This window comes from Coenobita brevimanus, chromosome 103 (assembly GCF_032717465.1).
Source record: "Coenobita brevimanus isolate Jiangsu-jjx chromosome 103, ASM3271746v2, whole genome shotgun sequence".
In the NCBI taxonomy this organism is placed as follows: Eukaryota; Metazoa; Arthropoda; class Malacostraca; order Decapoda; family Coenobitidae; genus Coenobita; species Coenobita brevimanus.
Window position 1 is genome coordinate 41,072,606 of NC_137056.1, and position 16,614 is coordinate 41,089,219.

Consider the following 16,614-nt stretch of genomic DNA (forward strand, 5'->3'; position numbering starts at 1 on the left):
ACATTATAAGCTACATAAAAAACAAAAAAATGTTCCCTCCACACATCACATTAGCTACCCCATACCTGTTGACAACACCCCCCCCTCAGAAAAAAAAAAAAAAAAAACAGTCATTCCCAACATTCCACTAAACACACTTCTAAATTTTTTTGATCGGCATAAAGTACAAATTTCCCCATCCTGGAAGCCAAAAAAAAAAAAATAATAATAATAATAAAAACACCACATTACCTCATCCAAGTATATACACACAAAAAAAAAAGAAAAAAAAAATCCATAACACACTATAGGTAAATCTCCCTCCATACAACCATTGCCCACACACGAACAGGAAACAGTCTCATACTAACATCCATATTTACAGCCCTACACACTACCTAAACACACACACACACACACACACACACACACACACACACACACACACACACACACTTTAAAAAATTTCTTCCCTACACACACACTTTCCGTCCGTCATCCGCCACACACACACACACACACACACACACACACACACACACACACACTAACCCATCCACAATACACCCTTTAAAAAATTTCTTCCCTACACACACACTTTCTGTCCGTCATCCGCCACACACACACACACACACACACACACACACACACACACACACACACACACACACACACACACACACACACCTGCCACTCTTCCAGACGCTAGGGAACCAACGCCCATCAGCACAATGACAACCCTTTTAGCTGTTTTTCTTTTCTTTTTTTATTCCCTTTAGTTCGGGGATTTTTATATTTCATTTTTGCAGGTCCCAGATGATTTATGGTGAGCTGGGGGGAAGGCAGCGAAATGGCAGGGGACAGGGCGACGTAGAGGCGATTTGTTTGTGGCCACACCTTACGGGACTAAGTTGTCTGGCTGTAGATAGATAATTTAATTCCTCTTAGATCATCCTTTTCGGGAAGGGGTTAATTATTGCTGTACTTCATTTTCCTTGCTGTTCAGTCTTTACATATTGCAGTCTTCTTAATACATCACTAATAAGATATAAAAGACGTTCTCGTGGTGAAGTGGTTTATCGGATCTAGTTCCTACAAATACGATCTAAATTTTCAACAGAGAACGCAGGATGACAAAAAATAATCTTAGCTTCTCTTTGCAACTACAGTACTAGAAATCTAGGGTGTTGCTGTATACGTTCATTGTTTTTAATTTCATAAGTTGGTTGGGTAATTGTACACAAAAACTGGTACCATGCATAAGAACAACACAAAGTATGTTCAAGTGTAAGAACAAGAAAAACTGGGACTAATATATCTAGCCAACTGAGAAAACAGGTTTCCCTTATCAACAGTGTTATCGTATGTGCATCAACCGTAGAGTTTGTTACTTGATCGGTACTTCGCTGTATGACAAGATAATCGACGTTGCAAGATTCTGCCGTAGTCCCTGATTACCTCTGTACATGAAACTTCAGCTGTAACCCTGAAAATCCTTCAAAAACACTTGTATGTGTGAGTGTCTTGAAGGAGGCTATACCGGATCCTAAGAACATCGCATTATGCAACTTTCACTTTCACCAATCACGTTCGAGTCCTTGTCTTAAAGCAATCCTAACTCGTGAAAACCGTACTCTGCATGTACAAACTCTTTGGCTTCATTGAAATATTAGACAATAATAATAAGCTGTAACCAACGCTTGAGATGTTTGTTGGCTTTCAGTGTCTTATAATATCAAGGATACAAAACTGGCCCCCCCCCCCAAAAAAAAAAAAAAAAGGAAAGAAATAAAGAAAAGAAAGAAAAAGAAAACAAATGGGTGTCTCCATGTGCAGACTCCTCCATATGGCACAGTACTCACACAATACCATGGCCTTACTCAACTGATGTAACAGGCCTGACCCCACAAACACAAACTTGTCTTGCAGTCACTTGGGTACCGGTACTCCTTGACCCAGTAGTAGAGTCAGTCTTAAATTATGCTCAGTAGGTTGTCAGTCTTAAATTGTGCTCAGTAGGTTGTCAGTCTTAAATTATGCTCAGTAGGTTGTCAGTCTTAAATTGTGCTCAGTAGGTTATCAGTCTTAAATTATGCTCAGTAGGTTGTCAGTCTTAAATTATGCTCAGTAGGTTGTCAGTCTTAAATTATGCTCAGTAGGTTGTCAGTCTTAAATTATGCTCAGTAGGTTATCAGTCTTAAATTATGCTCAGTAGGTTGTCAGTCTTAAATTATGCTCAGTAGGTTGTCAGTCTTAAATTATGCTCAGTAGGCTGTGACTTTAGTTAACTTAAAAAAAACAAAAAAAAAACATATCCCCTGAATTAAGTGACTTTTTTTTTTTTACTTTATTCCTGTGACTTCCTGGCGATTTTTTTTTTTTTCAGATTAGGAATGGTCGCATATTTAAAGGGTTAATGAAAGCTACGTCTAACCCCCCCAGTTCTTAAAGACCCTCCGTGGCTGATAAAACCGTCTGGATAGAGAGAATAAAGTGAAAAAGATGTCACCGCACTGAAGGGGCTACGTTCGCACAACCCGCAAATATTTCTAACCGCGATTATTTTTTATTATTTATTTCACGAGTACTGTTTAGGCTACAAAGCAGTGGATGTATCAGACACGTAGCAACACTGGCTCTACTCTCTCACCCGACTTGTCACTAATTTTAAAGCGAATCCGATGAACATGTGCCAAATACTTCGTACCCGGATGTGGTCAGGAGGAAAAAGTGATGAGTAACTTACCCCCTCCTTGTGGTCACGTGCTTCCCTGCAAGGCCCCGTCCCCTTCACACACGATCAAACATAATCCAGCGTCCAACAGTGCTCGGATAGCTGCTAATTCCTGACAGAGTATTCCACTATCTTCTCAGAACTAGTTACAAATTCTTTCTTCACTGCCTCAGCACGAGATAGGCTACTACTTTTTGCAACGATAGATATTTCACAGTTTCAAGGAATGACAATCACTGCTTTTGTTCTCGCAAGATATTTCGAGATATAAACGTTGTCACCAGATGCTGAGATCGCTCGGATGATAAAAACTAACAGCAAGAATAAAAACAGGGAAGGCCGGATTGCAAGACGTCCTCCTCCTTACATCTCCTGCCTGAGACTAACCCAACCCAAGCCAGCCTCTTCACTCCTCGCCACGGCCAAGGTCCCGCTGGCTGCCGAACGTCGCAACCTGTACGATTAAATTCCCTAGTTTCTGTCACGTTCATGTATGCAATTACGTGACTTTTAGTTAGTTTCAACGGTGCATTTTATTATATTGATTGTCTGTTGATGATGGGGATTGGCAGTGTAGCTTTGATGATGACTTTTTAGCAGATGTGAAATGCGTTTGAAGTCCACTGTTTGTCCGACCATTCCTCCCTTCCCTAGCTCCCTCGTACTGCTGAATCAAATGGACGCATGAGCAGTGGCGTGGATGCTAACGTCTGTACCGATAAGCATCATTTCCCTCGTCAAACAGGAAGATAAACTTGATTAATGGGGGAGGAATGCTCGCTGCGACGCCCGTTGTTGCTACCCTCACCCACTGACACCTGCTTCTCATTTCATCCCACCTACAGTACATACTATTATTTTTTCCTCTGCTGTATTATGGAGCTGTGAATACTCTTCTCATTACTTTACACCAACATTAAACATTATTTCACATTATCATCATTCCTGTTGAGTGACGCCTTTACGTGGTGGCACTGATATGACCGGGTGACTCAACTACCTGGCCATACTTGTGTTCCCTCCCCGGACTGCAGAAGGCAAACTTTATCCTGCAGTCCACTGGGATGGAAAAGGATTGACACCGTATCAGTCCTCGACATAAAAGGTGTGAGAACCTTGATAGTTACATTGTGCAGTTTATTATGTTGTGTGTGTGTGTGTGTGTGTGTGTGTGTGTGTGTGTGTGTGTGTGTGTGTGTGTGTGTGTGTGTGTGTGTGTGTGGTTGTGTTTGTGTAGTTACTCATGTTGTACGTCAGGCATCACAGTCGATTGGGAGTCAACATATTTAACCATTAATTCAGGCTTAGGTAATGGAGTGTGGGGGTATATACACTGAGGATTTATTTGCATACTGATGAAGCAGTGGGCAGTACAATATACATTTAATTTTAATGTAAGAAATACCGTATATAAGTTACTATGGCTCACTGAAACTAACGAATTAAGACAACTCACTCCTTTCAGCTTAATTGATGGCCAGGTGTAGTCTGATTGAAGCGAAGATCTGTTTAGTAACCAAAGAAATTAATGAATACGTCGTAAGGCTGACTGAGTGTTATGCAATCACGGTTTAGTATTTAAGGTGTGAGAGTGGACCAGTTCTATCAGGTGAAAACAGACTGACTCTAATGTAGTTGGGTTGACGAAGATACTGTAGTAGTGATTTAAGTTACGGAATAGTGGGGGGCGTAAAATGCAAATTTATGACATGCAGTATGCTGGAGTGGGACGCCTTCACGTGGTGGCACCGATATGGCTGGGTGGTTCTGCTGCCTGCCTATACAAACATCCCTCAACTCCCTCCCTATCCCCGTAAGGAGGATAGTGAACTGTACAAGGGAAACTTCACTCTGCACTTCACCGGGTTCAACGTTCAGACAAGCCAGGGGTTATAACTGCTACTACTACTATTACTACTACTACTACTACTACTACTACTACTACTACTGTGACATGCTTAGTCTCACATAAACAAGAAACACACACACACACACACACACACACACACACAAAGAAGTAATAATACTCGAATAACACTCTGCTAATTGCTGGGATGATGAGTGAGCAAGATGTGTGTCATTTTCGTCAGGATCGCCGATAAATAGTTCTCCTACGTTTGTGTGTTCATGTGTTTGGATCCTATAATCAAAGTATTTATGACAGAAATATAGAATAAATGCTAATGATGATGATGTTGGTAATAATGGTGATGATGATGATGATGATGACGATGACGATAAAAACGAAGATAAGGATGATGTTGAAGGTGAAGACGAACACGAAGACGGCGAAGATACGATGAAGATGAGGACTAAGACTAAGGGGAAGACGAGGACGAACATGAAGACGACGACGACGACAATAATGAAAACGAACGAAAAGGACAAATAACAGGATGGTTCCAAGTTCTGACCTAGGATGGTGAGAGTGAGAGAGGCAACAAGGGACCGAGGGACCGACCAGGGTACGGTACTAAAGACCAATTAGATGCGGAGAAAGATAGTGTCGCCAGGGGAAGGGAAGGGAAGGGGAAGGGAGGGAAGGGGAAGGGGAGGAAGGGAAAGGGAGGTGGCAGGGAAGAGGTTGACAGGGGAAGGGAGGGGGATGAGGTGGTGGAAGAGGATAGATGGTGAGAATGGGATGGCAGGGAAGAGGATGTGGCATGGAAAAGGTTGGCAGGGGAGGAGTGGGGAGGTTGTGGTGGTGGATCGGGGAATGGTAACAAGGAAGGGGGTGACAGGGGAGATGGGAGGGGGAGTAACTAGTGAGGAAGGGGTTGAAGTAGAGGGCAATTTGCAGCTATTGTTGTGCTCAGGTTCATATGCACTGTTGGGATGGTGTGGTGGGGAGAGGGGACCATATATGGTAGCTGTGGTAGTTGTGGTAGCTTCTTGGTATGGTGGTGGGTGGAAAAAAAGGATTGATATAGGAGCTAGATTCACTGACTAATCGTGTGAGGGGGTTGATTAATGTGGTAGGTGTGGCAGTGGATGGAAAAAGGGTAGACGTAGCAGACAGAGACGACTGGGTAAATGGAAGGACAGTAGTTGTGGTAGTGGATGGAGATAACGAAGAATCGACTCCCTGACTAGCTGAATGAGAGGGTAGATTAATGTGGTTGTCGTGGTGGTAGATATAAGAACTAGATTCGATGACTGGGTGAATAGGAGAACAGTACGGTAGCTGTTTTGTGAATTAAAAAAAACAAATCGATTATCTGACTATACTCTTTTCACCTTAACTTGGCCCAGAATTTCGTCCTTTGGCAGCACATTTTACGTAGCTCATTGCCAGAAAAAGTCATTGCTATGGCTCTACAACCTTTCCTTGACACTTCTTCATGACTAGCATTATATTCCAGTGCTGTTCTCATGTTACAGCTTAGGAGTCAAGAGTGAAAGATAGCAATTTTAGGCCAAGTTAGCAAATGAAAGACAGCAGTTTTAATCCAAGTTAGTGAAGAGTGAGGATAGATAAGTGAGAGGGTAGAAAAATCTGCCATACCCCTTTTACGCTAACTTGGACAAAAATTGCCTTCTCTCCAGTTTGAACTTTAATAATTAGATTGACAATAAAAAAGATGCTAGTCACGAAAAAATGCTATGGAAATGATTCAGAGTCGTAATATTGTCTTTTTCTGCCACTGAGGTACGTGCAGTAAACTGTAAAATGACGAGTATCTGGGCCAAGTTCAGGTGAAGGGACCATAGATAAATGCAAGACCTTCGCCAAATTTGGTTAAAATCGGATATATATATATATTTTTCATTATCAAGGCCATCACTGTTATAACTTCCACCTCAGGATGGTTCTAGCCCCGTGAGAATAATTCCGGTCATGCTAAAACGATAAACTTTCTTCAGTAAAATATATATATATATATATATATGGTTGAAAGATTGATGGACGGATCATGACAAACGAAACAGGGTTTGAACAGAACAGGTCAATAGTGAAAGTTGTATGGCAAGCTCAAAGTTGACCTCGCCTTGTGACTGTGATCTTTAACCTATTGTTCTCGAAGTTGGTCAGTTACATCATGACCTACCCTGAAAAAACACCAACTTTTTTTTTTTTTCGGATAAACAGTATTCGATGTCAAGGCCGGAACTATTCTCACGGCCGTCTTGAGATACCGGCTATGTTATTATTGGTATTATTCTCACAAATTTTCAGTTATGGGCTATCCAGTGGTCGAAATAAGCCAGTGTAGTAGTAGTAGTAGTAGTAGTAGTAGTAGCAGTAGTAATAGTAGTAGTAGTAGGAGGAGGAGGAGGAGGAGGAGGAGGAGGAAAAGTAGAGGAGGAGGAGGAGGAGTAATAGAGGTAAACAGATGAACACATTCAACCCGTGATTCCTGTATCGTCCTTATTACCTGGTGATTTTGTCCTTCTTATTCAGGGAACCCTATAGCCTTCTTCTTTTACTTTATCTTGGAGGACTGGAGTGGGACGCCTTCATGAGGTTGCACTGATATAGCCTGGAACTCAACTACCTGGTTACACAAACGTCTCTCAATTACTTCCCTACTCTTAAAACGTGGAAGGTGGACTGCAAGAGAAGAGGAGCTTAGAAAACTGAGAAAAAATGAGAGAGAGAGAGAGAGAGAGAGAGAGAGAGGTGGCTTATGAGAGGAACAAACCCAGTGTCGTCATCTCGTTAGTTAACACCACTCCCACCTGTTGCTCCACACTATCCTTCTTTCTCTCCTCCTCCTCCATCATCATCATCATCATCATCATCATCATCATCATCATCATCATCTTCTTCTTCTTCTTCTCCAATTATTTTTCTCCCTTTTATTCTTTTTCGTCCTGCTTCTACTTGCTCTTCTTTCTTTTTTTTTTTTCTTTATTTCCCTTTTCAGTCATCCAACTTTTAAATTTCTCTTCCTCATCGTCCTTGTGATAAGTTTTCATCTCATCAATCCTCTTCCTTCTTTCTCTTCCTCATCCCACTCTACTTCCTCTGTTTCGCCTTTATCATCTATTCACTTGTTTTCATTATCGCTTGCCCTTATCACTCTCATTTATCCTTTCTTTACCCTTCCTCATAAATCTTTCTCACTCTTTCATTATTATGGGGGGGACTGCTCCTTCATGTTTGGTGAAGGACGTTTGGTGAGGGACGTTTGGTGAGAGATGTTTGGTGAGAGATGTTTGGTGAGGGACGTTTGGTGAGGGATGTTTGGTGAGGGATGTTTGGTGAGGGACGTTTGGTGAGGAATGTTTGGTGAGGGACGCTTGGTGAGGGACGTTTGGTGAGGGATGTTTGGTGGGGAGTGTTTGGTGAAGGATGTGTGGTGAGGGACGTTTGGTGAGGGATGTTTGGGTAACTGGGCAGTGGAGCCTTTTAGTTATATCAGTGCCACCATGTGAAGGCATCCATCTCCAACATCTGATGTAGGGCAAAAACTATACTCTGTGCACTTTACCTTGGCCGAAAATTGCCATCCCAATCTTGAATGCTGAGTTACAACAAGAAATAAACACTAGAATATGATGCAAGTCACGAAGAAGTGCTACAGAAAAAGACGCCACTGTATTGCCTTTCTCTGCCACTGAGCAACATGAAATAAGCTGCCAAAGAATGAAAATATGGGTCAGGCTGAAGTGAACGGACTGTAGTAAAGCTGACTGAGCCGTACCCGCAGCACACGAAAGCCGGGTTGCGTAGTAGTTGAACCACCCTGTATTCAACCCGTCAGGTTCAAAAATTATCCACTAAAGTCAATAAAATCACTCGGAGACAGGGAAAAAAAAAAGCAAAAATAAAAACAAATTCGCGCCCCCCTGCTAAACGAAGTAATTTTGCAGTGGCCGACTTTCTTCTTTCCATTTTTCTTCGTTAACCAAATCATCCTCGGCAACAAGATTCCTCCTCCTCCTCCTCCTCCTCCTCCTCCTCCTCCTCTCTTACTCTTTGCTCTTTTTCATTCCTTTCTCCCTCTTTTTCTTTCTTTTCTCACTCTTTTTCACTCTTCTCTTTTGCTCTCTAATCCTCTCAGGGACTCGTGACTCACTCTTGGCTGAATCAAACTGAATAAAATCGTCTGGCCTTGGCTGTAATAGAATACTTGAGTTGTTCCTACCACGAGAGGGTTAATTCTTCTCTCTCTCTCTCTCTCTCTCTCTCAGTCCAACACCTGCATCCTTTGCTCTTCCTCTCTCACAGTTACGTTTTATTTTATTTTTTTCTGTTCCTCTCTCTTCCACCTGCATCCTCTCTCACTTCCCTCCACCTCCACCATATGTTCTCTCCACTTCCCTTTACCTATACCACCTGGTCTCTCCATTTCTCTCCACCCCCTCCCCTTTTGTCCACTCTTCCCCTTTCTCCACTCCCCATTTCTCTCCACTCCCCATTTCTCTCCATTCCCCACTTCTCTCCACTCTCCCCTTCTCTCCACTCTCTACTTCTCTCCACTCTCCCCTCCCCTCCACCTCCACCGCACTCCGGATAGCGTCTTGCGTTATTAGGATCATCATCGTCCATTTCCTCTTTATCTTCCCTTCCTGTGCTTCCCAGTGCTGGCATTTATTTCTTTATATTCTAAATGATGAGAGAAAGGGACGCCTTCATGTGGTGGCACTGATATAACCAAGATGTCTAGCTGCCTGGTTATACAAGCGTCCCTCAGCTCTCCCTCCATCCCCCAAAAGGAGAATGGTGGACTACGGGAGAAAGAGAGCTTAAGCCCGCAGTCCACTGGGTATTGGTGTGACAACTACTACTACTACTACTACTACCACTACTATTACTACTACTGCTACTATGACTACTACTACTACCATCATTGCCTTCATGTATACACGGTGTCCGGCGAGATTTTTGAAACTCAAATGAGAGCCGTTTCTGGACCGCGTATCGCTTTGCCAGAAACCAAAGATTTATGCCACGACGCAGGAGCAAGTGTTTCGCGGTCTTATCGGGCCGTTCAGCTGTAAAACCCGTGGGAACAATTAGAGGTCCAAACAATACTTTAGAAAATATTAATGTGCATGAAACTGAAGCGGGCTCATCTGTGTCCCATTTTCAACCATCGTCCCAGGTTTCATCTAAATCTTTTTTCCAGTTTCGGCTGCGTTGCACACACACACACACACACACACACACACACACACACACACACACACACACACACACACACACACACACACACACACACACACACACACACACACACACACACACACACACACTTAGGGTTATAGTATATTATTCAGAATATTAGACAGGGAAGGGTGGAGGAGTGTATTGCTAATTGGGAATGAGATAAATGTTGGCCTAACGGGACAAAGGCCAATTGACCCACACAAAGACAGCGACACACTTCGTACTATGTCTCGTGAACAGATTAACCAGTTTTGTTCCAGAGTGTGAGATGTGTCTTTTTTTTTCTTTTTGTTCTTCCTCTTGCTCTTGTTCTTGTTCTTTTTTTCTTGTTCATTTTTCCTTCTTCTTCTTAGTATTAGTATTAGTATTAGTATTTTTCTTCTTTTATTTCTTCTTCTTCTTCTTCTTAGTATTAGTGTTTGTATTAGCATTATTATTGTTATTATTATTATTATTTTTTTATTATTATTTTTTTTTGGCATATCTGTGTGTGTTTCTGTGTGTGAGATATCTCGGCCATTCTGTCTATCTGCTTATCCATCCATCCATCCATCCGTCTATCCATCTACACATCCAGGCAACAAACACCCACTCTTTCAGACTGCCCATTCATGTTTTCCTCTCTCCTCCACCCCAACTACCCCTCCTCACTGCTAGGTCAGAGAGCCACTTAATACATCACATAAACTATACAGCTGTTCGATACACTGCCCGCATCCCTCATTCTCAGTCTCCCTCTCTCTCTGCCATCAATAATTACACTTCCATCCCCTTCTCCCGCCTCTCTCTCTCTCTCTCTCTCTCTCTCTCTCTCTCTCTCCCCCCAAAATTATCTACCACGAGTAATAAAGTCAGCCGCTGAGAGTAATAAAGGTAATAATGGCAGAATGACTCATTATTATAAATTTGTCGGTGGTGCAATAAATCTTAATCAGCGGGTTCCCACACCTTCCTATCCGTCATCCTCTTCCCTCTTTCCCTCCATTTTTCCCTTCCTCATTCTCTCCATTATTTCCTCACCTCTTTCCGGTTCTCTCCTTCCCTCCCAGATCAGTCATTTTTCTTGCAGATTCTGATTTTTGCTCGTCTCCTTTATTTTCTGCTACACCTACACATTAGTACTTGCAGCAGCCCCAAGTTCAGCTAAAATATGAACCCAGTGGACTTCCCTTTTTTTGGCAGTCCACCATCATCCTTTCGAGGGATAGGGAGGGACCTGAGGGACGTTCGTGTAACCGGGAAGTGGAGTCGCCAATGTGAATACTAATACAATATATTATTTCACATGTTTATGTGGAATGGAGCAACACGAATTCAGTTTTATATATTCTGAGAAGAGGTCTGAGTGCTAGAGAATATTTTTTAGGTTGCAACTCGTGTCCTGTAACTCAAATGCTGTTCTAAATATGTAAAGAAACAATCCTGGTTGTTAGGATGCGTTTTGGTACGTAACACGCTCGTATACGCCTGTTCCTTTTGGAGTTATGGTTAATGAAGGAAGAAAGAAAAGAATGCAGAAAGAGAAAGTACGGAAAAATCTATGTTTATGCCGCCCGATTTTGCGACTCCCACGAAAGTTAGCGGGGCTTTGCGGGAAACATTACACTTTGATAGCGAAGGTCCTTTTGTCCGTATGATTAAAGCTATAGGTTTCGCCAAATTCGCAAGCATTTTGGTGTGCGCGTCCCTACCATATACCTAGTGCGTTATTTATTTATTTACTTTTTTTAACCTGCGCCAACCCCTACATGATATTTTCCCCATCCCGGTATTCATAGTTTTCCAGATTGTTTATTTCTTCCTCTTCTTACATCTCGAATGAACCAGACTCTGCATCACTCTAGTCTTAATATTCACTTTGTTATACTTCTATTTTTTTCAGTCTTCGTGTATTATTTTTCTTCAGCAATTTTTCTTCTCTCTAATTCATTATCACTTTCAATCTCAGTCGCCTCTCTTCAGACATTTCTTAATTCCTTCCGTCACATTTCTCTTCCTGGGCCATCTCCTTCCCCCTTTTTCATTTCCCCACTTATTTCCTGTGTCATTATCGATCAGTTTTGCATTTTCAGTTTCTCTTGCTCGACTTATCTCTCTCCCCACCCCCCTTCACCCCTCTCCTTCCCCTGCTTTCCTCCACCTCCTCTCCTTCACCCCATCTTCCCAACCCTTCCGCTCATTTCCACCACCTTTTCTCCACACATCTCCCCTCGTCCTCATTTCCATCACCTCCCCTCTCTCCCTGTCCCATCCCACCCTTCTGTTGCATATCTCTCCCTTCCTCTCCCCCACTTCTCTCTCTCCCCCTCACCTCATTTCCATCACCTCCTCCCCTCAGCCACCCCCATCCTCTCGCTCATTTCCATCATTTCCTCTAACATTTTCCCTACTACCCTGAATTCTTATTATTCCTTTATCTCTTATTTTATTTATTTATTTTTTGCCACAGTCTACATTTTCCTCACTGACTACGTCCTTTACCTCTCTCTCCCTCTCTCTCTCTCTCTCTCTCTCTCTCTCTGTCTCTCTCTGTCTCTGTCTCTCTGTCTCTGTCTCTCTCTCTCTCTCTCTCTCTCTCTCTCTCTCTCTCTCTCTCTCTCTCTCTCTCACACACACACACACACGAATATTTCTCTACTCCGTATTCTCCTTATTCCCTGTAATTGTGGTCAGCCCGGGGTCAGGTGTAATAGTTTGTGGGTAAGATAGCGTGTGAAAAAAAGTGAGTGAGAGAGAGAGAGAGAGTCAAATCAGAGGCGCCCTTTGAAGTCTAATTATACTCCTATGTAACTTTGGCAGGATGACTTTAACATTGGCTGCTGTGTGTCTGGGTGCAGTGACCCGATTCTGTGTGTGTGTGTGTGTGTGTGTGTGTGTGTGTGTGTGTGTGTGTGTGTGTGTGTGTGTCATCATTCTCATACTTATCAGTGTGTGCTTCATACTGACACACAAAAAATAGTTCATGTTTCGTCTTCCATTGCTACAGCCTGCAGAGAAGTGTCGACGAATTTTTGCTCAAGGCTGTACAGTTTGATATTAAAGTACAGTTGGCGACATATAAACCTGGGACAGCATCAAGAGGTAGTAGTAGTTGTAGTAGTAGTTGTAGTAGTAGTAGTAGTAATGGTACTAGTAGTAGTAGTAGTAGTGAAGTGAATGAACGGAGGTGTCATATATGAAATAGCCAAGTAACTGTGATGCAGGAACGTCGGAAATTGTAGCTAGACCTCCGCTTCACACACACACACACACACACACGCTCGCTGGTGCAGTGGTAACGTTCTCGCTTGCCATCTGGTAGACGGGAGTTCGCGCCTCGCTCAGGTTGCGAAAAGTTTCACTGACGAAGCGGGTGGTTACTGTCCCCCTTGAGCAAGGGGACGGGTCTGTGCGTTTGTGAAGGTCACAGCCTTGCCCTTAGATCGGACTATATGAGCTCTCAGCTCCCTTCCGGGAGGGTAAAAGCTGACGATCACGACCATCAGGTGATCCTGACCGACCCGGTGAATTACACACACACACACACACACACACACACACACACACAGTCCCAGCTTCATGTGTGTCCAGCTTTGCGTTCGCCTCCTCTGTCTCTTTCTCTTCTGGATTCATTGATGCTTGAATGAGACATACTGTAGATAAAAAAATACAAAGTTGCATCTCATCACTCACAGATAACTAATAACATGCACCGGAATCCTCTACGTCACATTCAATCATCTTTAAATCCAGCAGTGAAATAGGGTTGAAAAGATACAAATACCACGCAGCTGAATAGCACATTATAATATCCCAAACAAATCAATTAAGAACAGGTGTTAAGGAAAGCCTCCAAAGCCGACTAGAAAACCGCTTGTAGTTCTTATTAAAGGGGATAGGCGGAACAAAGTCATGCTCAGAAAGAAAGCGAATGGACTAGATACTTAAATAATGGAGGTGAGGATTCTCTGTGAAGCATGAGAGCTATCTTTACGTAGAAAGGTGATTTTTGGCTCCTTATCTAAGCCGAGAATTGCGAAAGGCTAGAGAAACAACGGAGACGGTCTAATATAAACAAGCGTCTCAGAGGATGGTTGCTTAAGACGAGTTACGAGATTTTTCTAGACCATAAAAACAGAGAATATTTAGTGTAATGAGATGGGTGGAAGAGTTGAGATGTGCTGAGCTGAAATCTGGGACGTACCACGTGTGTTTTCTCCTAATTTGGACATGTGGAGAGAATGGAGAATGAAGGACTGACTAAGAGGGTGTATGTAGGTGAAGTGGAGGAAGGCAGAGGGAGGAGGTGACCGAGGATAAAGTGGAGGAATGGAGTTGAGAGGTACGGTGTGTGAGGGAGGGAGGATTGAGTTGGGGGGAGGGCAGTCAAATGGTGGGTGACAGCGACTTAGAGGCGTTTTGTCTGCGGCCACCCTTTGCGGGATTAGGGCGTCGAGCTATATAGATAGATAGATAGATAGACCACGTGTGTGAGAAAGAGCGTGTGGAGTAAGTGAATAAAAGAAATATATAATAAAGTCACACTTCATCTATCTATCTATCTATCTATCTATAGCCCGACGCCCTAATCCCGCAAAGGGTGGCTGCAGACAAAACGCCTCCAAGTCGCTCTGTCACCCACCATTTGACTACCCTCCCCTCAACTCACCCCCCCTCCCTCATATACCTCTCAACTCCATCTCTACACTTCATCACGGAGATTAATTAGATAACACAAACATATTTCCGTAATTAAACCTTAAAAATCATACTGTGTAAAAACGTAAGGATGGAGAAAACTGGTGTAAAGAATGGGAAGCCCCGAAATATACCTACACAAGCAGACAAAGAAGGCCGATTGGTTTCGTGCTTATCGAAAACACGTGGATCAATATAGCAGACAGAGTTTTCTAGGTCCTACTATTCCCTCAGAAAATCATCCCTAGTGGTAGTCGCTTTATATTTAGGTCCATAATTACACCGCGGAATGAGCAGCGACAGGCGAGAGGGAAGGACAAACTGTGCCCACCAGTCTGACTGGCTTGAGAACGTTACATAGGCTGGATTCTCTCACCAATTAGGGCAACAGTGACTAATGACCTCACATCAAGAGCGAACCATCAGCGTCTGGGTAAATGACGGGAGAGTGAGCATCAAACCGTAATATCCCGTGGTCGCAGGTAAGGCACAGGTGGGGATGAGAATATTACTCCACATTTTCGCTGAACAATTTTGGAACTCTTACACAATATTATGGAAAGTGTGTTGGGCTTCGACGATCGCAATACCGGGTTTCGAAAATAATTGTTCACTGTTTTATTATTTATTGTAGTGAAGTGTACCTATATTTATGTCCCGAACTGTACTGTACGTCATAGTTAATAGTCACTGTGGTACTGAGTTTTTTAGGAGAGGATGCAGAAAAACTAAAAGGCAGAAATTGTAAGTATGTGTGTGTGTGTGTGTGTGTGTGTGTGTGTGTGTGTGTGTGTGTGTGTGTGTGTGTGTGTGTGTGTGTGTGTGTGTGTGTGTGTGTGTGTGTGTGTGTGTGTGTGTAGTAGAGTGTATGGAGTGTGTGTAAACCGGAAGCTGTAAGGCTAGAACTGCCTAACACTGTAAACAAACATGGTGTTTTAATAACCCCCTTTACTGACACTGGCGGGTTATAGTGGATGGTGAGGGAGGGAGAGATGAGGGAGGGAGAGATGGAGGGGATAGAGAGAGGGATAGATGAGGGAGGAAGGGAGGGAGACTGTAATGCAGGAGTAAGGGGAGAAGAGATACGGAGAAAGAAAGAAAAAAAAAGAGAGAAAGAGAATATTATATAAACTACCTACCGTAAGTGAAAAAAATACAATATCATGGCTTTATATTCTCTCTAAGACTCATCATCGTGACTAGCATCATATTCTAGCGTTAATCTACTGTTGAAACTCAGCATTCAAGATGGAGGGATGAAGTTCTTAGGTCAAGTTAGAACAAAAAGAGTTATGTCAAATGATGAAAATATGTACATGTTTTTACCCCGCGTGTAATACAGACATAATTATCTAGGAAAATAATTATACGTTGCGATCCGAGTCATTATTTTTTTCGGCTATATGTGTCTTAATTTAGCTTTTTTTTTTCGTAATTTGTTTTAGTTATTTTGAGTCTGGTATGGGAAAAATGGACTGTTCGCTGGGAGGCCAAAGTTCTCCCATTTTGTACTTTCCTGGTCCTGTTGCTGTAGAAGTGGGACAGAAGATTCAGACGATGATGATGATGATGATGAAGATGAAGATGATGATGATGATGATGAGTGGATGGATGCGTGGCCCATTTTTACATTACACTTCCTTGATAGTTCTCTTGCTTTCTGCGTTTCCCTTTGTGTTTCTGTATCTCTCCCATCATGCAGTAGTAGTAAATGGGGTGAAGATTATGACAATGAAGATGAAGGGAATGAAGATAAAGAACGTGTAGATAATGAGGATGATGGAAAGAAGGTGAAGATGACGAAAATCAAGGTGAAGTGGAAGATGAAGATACGTTCATGACGATATTGACAGTGACGATGAAGGTGACGACGACGACGGTGATGCTGACGATGGCGATGATGATAATGATGATGATAATAACGACGACGTTGATGATTATATATGCAGGTGTTCGCTTTACGCAGGTGTTCCAGTTCCGGCAATTGGACACTTCGTTATTTAGGTTCCAATGAGGGCCAATCTCATCGCCAGGGACACCCAGCCTAATGAGGTCTGATTCACGCATCATTTCCTGTCATATTTCACACCACAACTACCGGCTTCAG

The 16,614-nt window shown here is 42.8% G+C and overlaps 1 protein-coding gene across 1 annotated transcript in view; it reads right to left on the reverse strand.

Moving 5' to 3' along the window:
• Positions 1 to 3,072, reverse strand: part of LOC145415706 (uncharacterized) — an 80,090-nt gene extending 77,018 nt beyond the window's left edge. The window contains exon 1 of the mRNA XM_080284926.1: positions 2,726 to 3,072. The gene's annotated coding sequence lies outside the window, so the exon portion shown is untranslated. The remainder of the gene's footprint in view (positions 1 to 2,725) is intronic.
• Between the last annotated feature and the right edge of the window lie 13,542 nt (positions 3,073 to 16,614).